Here is a 7,707-nt window from a genome sequence, read left to right on the forward strand (position 1 = left end):
CCCTCGCTATATTTCTCCATCCTTGCAGAGGGTGCTGGGAGGTGTTTGCAAGTTGTTTTTTTTTTCTTTCACCCCCGCCCGTCCTCCCCCCCAACACACACTCAGTTTCCTCCCCCTTTGCTAAATAAATTAAAAGCAGAGATGTCTCCTGATGGAGATGGATGAGGCTGAGCTCACTTGCATGCACTGTGCCACAGCCCTGATCTGCTGCTTAGGGCAGAAGTGACCTTTCCCAGGCAGTGGGAGGGAGCTTCTCCCCACCCCGATATGCTGCTGCTTGGAATTCATCTTACATAGCAGCCTTATTATTTTTTTATCCCACCTCCAAAGAACAGATTGCTACCTCGGTGATTTTTTTATTATTATTATTATTATTTTTTATTATTATTCTCAGCCTGTGTGTTGCAGCTTCCTCATGATCGTTTTGTGTGTGTGTGTGTATGCTTTGAATTGCATTTTAAAATTGCCCAGCTGGAGACAAGTCTTGATTAGAGCTGGAACAATAGCTCCATTTTATTAATAATGGGAAGGATTTACGATCCTACAGCACCTTCCTTGGAAGGCTTTCAAAACCATTTGCAAACTCTCACAAATGTAAGCTTTCACAACCCTGCCTGTGAGGTGGGTAAGTATTTCCACGGTGCCACCAAAAATCAGGGAGAGCTGGAGTCGGTGTGTGCTAAAATAACGGCAGATCCGGTGGGTTTCAGGGCTGCGAAGCTGGGAGGAGGGAGGCTGGTAAAAGCTGTAACCTAAATCTGTTTGGTGTTGTCTGTAGATGCAGATATTTGTCTTTGTCCTGGGAACCAGGCTGCTATTTCTCAGCCTGCTCTATGCTCCTCCTTGGTTTTTGCAGAGCAAAGATTCAGACCTGCCTGCTTGTCAGTAAACATCTGCATATAGATATATATTTTTTAATTCATTACTTTTTTGTAGTCCCCAGGTGACCTCCTTTAGTGCTGGCTCCGCTGCGGTCTGACCACAGCTTTGCATTAAAGCAGGCTGCGAGCACTAATGTGTCTCCATGCAAGTCCACGTGACCTTGCTCAGGGGACAGGGCCCACTGAGCTAATGCAGATGCTCCACTTCAATTACACAACTCTGCATCCCCTCCCTGACCCAAGCAGTGTAGGGGAATGTTGCAATGTTATGGGTGAAAGCTGTCTTCTGCCCTAATTTTTTTTTTTTTTTTCCTCCCAGGGAAATGCAGGATTGTTTGTGTAACTCCCACTCTGCAGCAGATAGTTTCTCTGTGAGTATTGTAAACATGCAGCAAGCTGGGCAGTGGGATCTGGCCTTGCTGAGGAGGGTAAGGCACAGCGCTCTGGTTGTGTGAGTGCTTTACACCGCCACAGAAAGCCACAGTGTTTCTGTGGTTGCTTCTGGAGGGCATGAGCAGGTCCCAGGGCTTCCCCTTCCCACCCCATACTGTTTCACAAAAGAAAAGGCTGCTGCTTCTGGAAGAGGCACTGCCTTGTGGCCTTATTAAAAATAAAGAAATAAATAAAAAAGGCTGTGGATTAGTCATCATTATCGTTAAAGGAGGCTGCGTGTGCTGGTGTGTGTGTGATGTTAAGCATTAGTTTATTTGGGAGGGCTGGTAATGTGCTCGGGTCGCTGCTCCTGGAGCAGTGCCACCAGGCTCCATCAAGCTGCTGCTTGCAGGTGGAAAAGCTGATGGGCTGGCTGTTGGTCCCCTTCCATCCCTTTTCCCTTTTCAGTATCTTTGCACTGGCAGGTGTGGGAAGGAGGAGACCGAAACAACAGCGAGGACAGGCGAGGTTCCAATGCCAGAGAAGAAACCCTGTGCTTTTTATCCTTGCTCGTGGTAGCTTTTATTCTAAGCACAACTGACTGTATCTTGTGAGAAGACTTAGTTTGACCCTTTTGGGTGGTAAAAACGGCACTGGTTTGAATCGTTTATTTTTATCCCTTCCCTGTGGTCATGTAGAGGAGTGAGCTGTGCAATTAAAGTGGGGTAGCAAAGGACAGTTCCCTCCCCCTTTCCCATTTCAAAAAACCTTCCAGAGTTGTGTGTTCTTGAATTGCTGCATAGGCAGAAAGCATACAATGCAGTTGTCAGCATTGTGCTGATGTGTGGCACATAAAAAAAAAAAAAAAATACACACAAAAGGGGTGGGGAGAGCGGGTGCCTCCAGGGAGTAAAACTGTGGGGCCCCTTTCCCTACCAGCAAACAGACCTACATGCAATAGTTTATTACTTCTCATTTTGCTCAGGCAAATGTAATGCACAGACATCAGAGGGAGCATTGCAACGTGCTAAATGGTGTTGCTGAAGATCAGGGTCCCCTTGAACTATTTTTCCTGTGAGCTTGCTCCCATGAGATGCCACAGCTTTATTACTCAATTCCTCAAAGTTGTGCTTGCTTGCCAGAAGGAAGGAGAATGCTTCCTTTCTGGGTGTAATTTCTTTTGTTGTGAGGCAGAAGGTAATCAAAAGCAGCTGGTTCAGATCTTTCCTAGGTCACCACGACTTCAAAATGCACAGTCCAAGCAGTGAGCAAAGAGAGCAGGTATTGGCACCTCCTCATTAGCCTTCATCAATGAGAATATTGGCTTTGGTGTTGTGTGAGTGCTGCTGGCTGACCAGTGGAGGGGCCCTGCCCTTCTAAGCTAGAGCAACACTTTCTGAGCAGTGATTTCATTGCCTGGTTGCTGCAGTGATTTGGAGCACAGCTGTGACTTTATGTTTTTCTGGCAAAAATTTAGCTGAGGGTAAGTATGAGATGTCCAGGCCAGATTTCAAAATGAGATGGAGAGCTGGGAGAAGCTGGTGCATGGTGTATGTGAAAACTGCCAATTGCTTGTGTTTCTAAAAAGGCTCATCTGTGTTTGAATTAAATGAGCCTGGATAGGACATCCATTTTTTTCCTCTTGTTAGGGATGTATTTGGAGATATGCCTGGTGCTGATTGGGGGCCTCTGCTGGCCTGCAGGTACAGGGGACCAACAAAGTGTTTGGGATGCTTTCAGGTTTTTCAGGCCACGATACCCTGTAGGAATTGTACTACTTTTCTCTATCAGTTTGGAATAACTGGATTTCCTTGGGAGTGTTGGACTTGTATCACCGCATGCTTTGGATTGAAGAGTTACCAGAATGACATCTGTGAGGTTTCCAAGCTAAACAACACCTGAATTTCTGGTGCAAAAAGCAAGTGAGTGATAGAAACCTCTGCTCCTCTTATGGGTGAAACTGCAGCCTTTTAAGCTTTCCTATTACACCAAAGAGGTAGAAAAAGCATAAGCATGCATTGTGAGTTCTGCAGTGCTGTGGTGATGTAAAATGAAAGCCAAAGCTAGCCAAGAAACTGTTCTCCTTTCAAATACAGTCGGTCTCCATGCACGAGTACTTTTCTTCTTTGCCCTTCCCTGAAGTGAGGGAGCAGTAATGGCACAAGCGTGCACTCGGTCTGCTTCATTTAGAACACAGTGATGCGACTTCAATGCCAACATGGTGAATCAAAAGCACTGAAGATAGCTGGCTTGCTATTTATTTTGCCCTAGGTGTGATTGGGAACGTTGAAGAAGAGCAGCTTTCCACTCACATGGTTGCACTGTTATAAACCTTTGTCCTGCAACATCTCCAGCCTGATTTCTGTCATTCCTGCTGGGCAATTGCATGTGAGGCTTTTAATGGAGAGGTAATACACTGCAACTGTGTGTTAAACATGGCAACGTACAGGATACAGTAATCTCTCCAGTTCTAGGAGGTTTGTATCCTTTGCAGTAGTCAAACCACGTGGGGCTGGGTGGCTTTTATTTTTTTTTCCCCCTTTCATCTTATTCCCCTGAAACGTTCTGTTTTGCAGCCTGGAAGACAGAAGCCCTCTGCCTAGAGGATGAAATGCTTCGTGTTTGGAAAAAAGCTATCAGGTACAGCACTTCAGGATGTGGTTGCAGAGAAGCTTGGGGACAAAAGGAACCAGGACAGAAGCTGGCACTGAAATGTTTCTATTATTTTCCTAACAGTGGGTGAAAAACTAGGTATTAATTTCAAAAATTCTACTATGCAGTAAGCAAGAGTGAGTTCTTTTGCAGTCTCTGACTGCACATAGTGCTTTGCTTGCATGCCTTAGCAATTGCTCTGTGCTCTGCTGTTGAAGAAACATCTATTTTTGGGTAGCAACGTATTTTGAAAACGGAAGTGTGCTTTTATATATATATACACAAATGGGTTCAGCGTAAATCAAATTCCAGGGGCTCCTGAGCTGTGCTTGCTGTGCTGCAGAAGGTAGCTGATGCTCAGCCACTGGCCACGGTGGCATTATTTTGCAGCAGCTCTCATCCCCTGTGTTTTGTGGATGAGAACACCGTGAAGTCTGGGTGGAGCAGTGCTTGAAAAGAAGTCAGAGAGTCCTGGTACAGCTGATGCAGGGATGTTCTGCATCTCAAAGGGATGTTCTGGACAGAGTTAACACATCGTGAAGACTTGGAGCGCTACCCTGTAAGAGGCAAGGACTGAAATCAATAGCTTTATTAATTCAAATCCTATACTTTGTGTTGTTGCTTAGGATTCAGAATCAGGCTTCACGTTCAAAGCGTTATCAGCACATTAGCCAGTATCCTCTGTCTTGGCAACACATGAGCCCAAATATCAAAAAGCACCAATTCCTTTTTGGAGAAAATTATCCATTGCATAAAACGTAATGGGTAAGCAATAAAATTAGCACAGCAATTCAGGCTGGCTTAAAAAATGAGATAAAAGCTTGGCTGGCAATTTGATATTCAGCTGCCATAGTGTTGTGTTAATAAATATAGTCAATGAGCAGGAAAGACATGTCAATAAAATGCCTCATGGCAAGATGTTGGTGGAGCTGACCGGCTCGAACAAAGCAGAGCCCTGAGTGTCTGAGAGCTCTTGTCTGAGCAACACACCATTTCTCTGCACAAAGCAAAGCAAGCTGGATGCTTACTGGACACTGAGGGTAATCGCTGCGTGCTGTGAATGCGAGTGCTGTAATCCCTGCAGGTCTGGTCAGTGCGGTGTCCCCAGCTGTGGGGAGCAGAGCAATGCCTCCCGCCCCACTCTCCAACTGCAGTGCTATGAGCTCACAAAGCAGAGCCCTCACTGAACCAGGGCTGATTGTAGGGAATTATGGTTTTAGCAAGCAATCCTTGTTGCTGTCCTTGTTCCGTATCTAATTTTTTAGCAAGCTGCACCACTTGGGGTAAGATACTGGGTTAGGAATGTTATGAACATTGTGTTACACGTTAAAAATGTATGAGCGGTGCTGTTGGCTCTGTAAAGTGCCTTTCTGTTTATCCACGTTTGCTCCTAGATGGTAGGCTGCCTCTGGCTGTTGCCTTTGCTTTTGGTATGAACCCCAAGGATGTTTTCTGATCCTCCTGCCCTTTTTTCCTCCAAACTGGAGAGCTGCTAACTTTATTAGCTCCTTATATGGCAGCACTGTTTTTCTCACGCCTTTAATGGCTCTCTTTTGATCTGTCCTGCTCCTGCTTTGCTTTTCTTGATGTGAACACAGTGTGCAAGCTGAGATGGGTTTATAACCTGCTCCCTCATTAATATCTGGTCTGGCATGTTAATCCTCTCCAAGTAGTGATAAGAAACATGCAGATGTTTTAACAGTGTTTGGCCGCAATGCCTGCAGATAGCTGGGTTCTCACTGCACTCACTGTGTGGATGAGCAATTAAACAGTGCCCTGCAGAGCCCTGGGCTCTGCCCTGGCGTGTGCTGGTGGATGAGCGACGCTGGGTGATGGAGAGCAGCTGGATGGAGTCTCCTGTTCTGGGCTGTTTGAGTAGCAGGGGTGCAGGATCAAGTGTTGACCTTTGATGCTTGCTCCCAAGCTTGTTGCCAGCAGGCTGCACACAGGTCCTCGTGCAGTGACCAGGATGACGCCGGTTGCTGCCACCTCCTTTACTGAGGTCCCTTTGGCCTTCTGAGATGCAGGTCACACTCTCTCCAATCTGTGTTCTTTAAAATCTTCAGAAGAGTGAGAGGGATCTGGTTACAGCAGCACTGCCCAAGCGTGGCTGTGTGTTGTAACTGGGAACAGCTTCCCCTTAAAGCACACTAAGAGCACTGGAATGATCCAGAGCTTCGTTCTGCATCACAGACCAGGCTACGCACTCCTCTTCCAGCTGGCTTTCATGTAAACAGAGCGTTTTAAGTACTAATTTCAACTGTTTTCTTCTGTCTGCAGGCTTTGTTTGTGACAGCTCCTTGACTGTGGATGTCCTTCCAGCCAGGCTGCCTGCAGTGTGACAGCAGTGACCCTGCATGAGGTTTCTTTGAAGGACCTGGGAGAACGTGTGGCTTTTTTTAGTCTCTCAGAGGTGCTTCCCTGGCAGGGACGGAGGAAAATGTTTGGAAATGCTGTCACAGGGGGGCATGCTTACCTGGCTAGGGGAAAACTTGGTGTGGAAAAGCCAGCTGGCTCATGGTTTGGAGAGGGATATGTTCCTTTCTCTCCAAAATGGAATCCCTTAAGGAAGGTATAGACAAGTGGTTCCTGCTCTTGGGGTTTCTGACCAGTTAAAACAAAGAGCTGAGCCCATTTCCATGGAGAAATGTGTGGTAGAGTCCACTGCAATGCTTTTCCTTGCATGTGCGTGGTCACGTGCTTTATTAGTAGATGGTTTGCATGCAAGAGGTTATTGCTTTTTTATTTTTAATCAGTCCATGTCCATTCGGCAGAGCAGCTTCACACCCACCATCACGGGGGAAACTGAGGCACGGGGCCACCGTGGGATTACAGGCAGAGCTGGGGATAAGGCTCAGGTTTGCCGAGGCTCAGGCTGACGTGCGTCAGAGGGCTGCTTAAATGGAGAGATTTGCAAAGGGAAGTGACCTACAGCTCGATGGCTGGGACTGCTGCTGGACCTGAGCCTTATGGGTGCCTTCCAACTCGAACCGCAGTTTGGTCAGGGGAAGAATTTGGCAGCACGGTGCCCACGGTGAGATTTGGTGAACTCCTCCAGCGCCAGAGCCTGGCCCACAGCCAGCCCGCGGGGTTCATACGGCACTGAACTTTGGAGCTATTAGAGATAAACAGCTCTATAGGCTAATAAAAGGCTCTGCATCACAGGGCCCTTGTCTGCTCACACCACAATTAATTTTTTACTTGCTGATTGCAGTGAAGGGAGAGCGCTGGGTTTGCCTTGTGTAGGGTTTGCCTTGTGCTGGGTTTGGATGGTGAGGAGGAGGCAGAACCTCCATGCCTTTTGCCCTGCACCCATTTTTGCACGGCAGCCCTTTACCTTTCACAGCGTGTCCCAATTTTTCCCCACTCATTTTGTATCGCAGCCCCACTTTTTTGCAACAGCCCCCCTTTATTTCTTTGCACTGTACGTCTTATTTATTTATTTGCAACCCTGCATTGCATTGCATCCACTCATCACCTCGTACTGCAGCCCGTCTGCCACGCATTCCTTATTTTCCACAACCCACCTCGTGCATTTATTACTTTCCATCGCAGCTCCCGTTATTGGCTCGCACCTCATTCTTTTTTTTTGCCGTACTTCTTTTATCTACGATTCCCATCCCAGCCTTTTTTTTTTTTTGTATTTTTTGCAATAAAACCTCTCCGTCACGTCGCATCGCACCGCGCTCCTCCCGCTTCCCCAGCGCTCCCCGCGCATGCGCACTCCCCCTCCCGCCCGCGGGGCGTGGCGCGCTCGCGCCCCTCCCTCCTCCCCGGGGCCGCGCGCCTGAGCGCGCACTGC

The 7,707-nt window shown here is 47.4% G+C and overlaps 1 long non-coding RNA gene across 4 annotated transcripts; it reads left to right on the forward strand.

The window, feature by feature from the left end:
* The first annotated feature begins 80 nt into the window (after nucleotides 1-80).
* On the forward strand, nucleotides 81-7,034 carry LOC104914197. Of its 4 annotated transcripts, none has more exons than XR_004161938.1 (5): nucleotides 81-347; nucleotides 1,201-3,175; nucleotides 3,525-3,730; nucleotides 3,830-3,893; nucleotides 6,186-7,034. It is a non-coding gene; the product is annotated as an uncharacterized LOC104914197 (long non-coding RNA). The 4 variants fall into 4 exon arrangements; XR_795872.3 differs by having other exon boundaries at nucleotides 1,201-1,252; XR_004161937.1 differs by having other exon boundaries at nucleotides 1,201-3,730.
* The last annotated feature ends 673 nt before the right edge of the window (nucleotides 7,035-7,707 follow it).

This window comes from Meleagris gallopavo, chromosome 23 (assembly GCF_000146605.3).
Source record: "Meleagris gallopavo isolate NT-WF06-2002-E0010 breed Aviagen turkey brand Nicholas breeding stock chromosome 23, Turkey_5.1, whole genome shotgun sequence".
Classification (NCBI taxonomy): domain Eukaryota; kingdom Metazoa; phylum Chordata; class Aves; order Galliformes; family Phasianidae; genus Meleagris; species Meleagris gallopavo.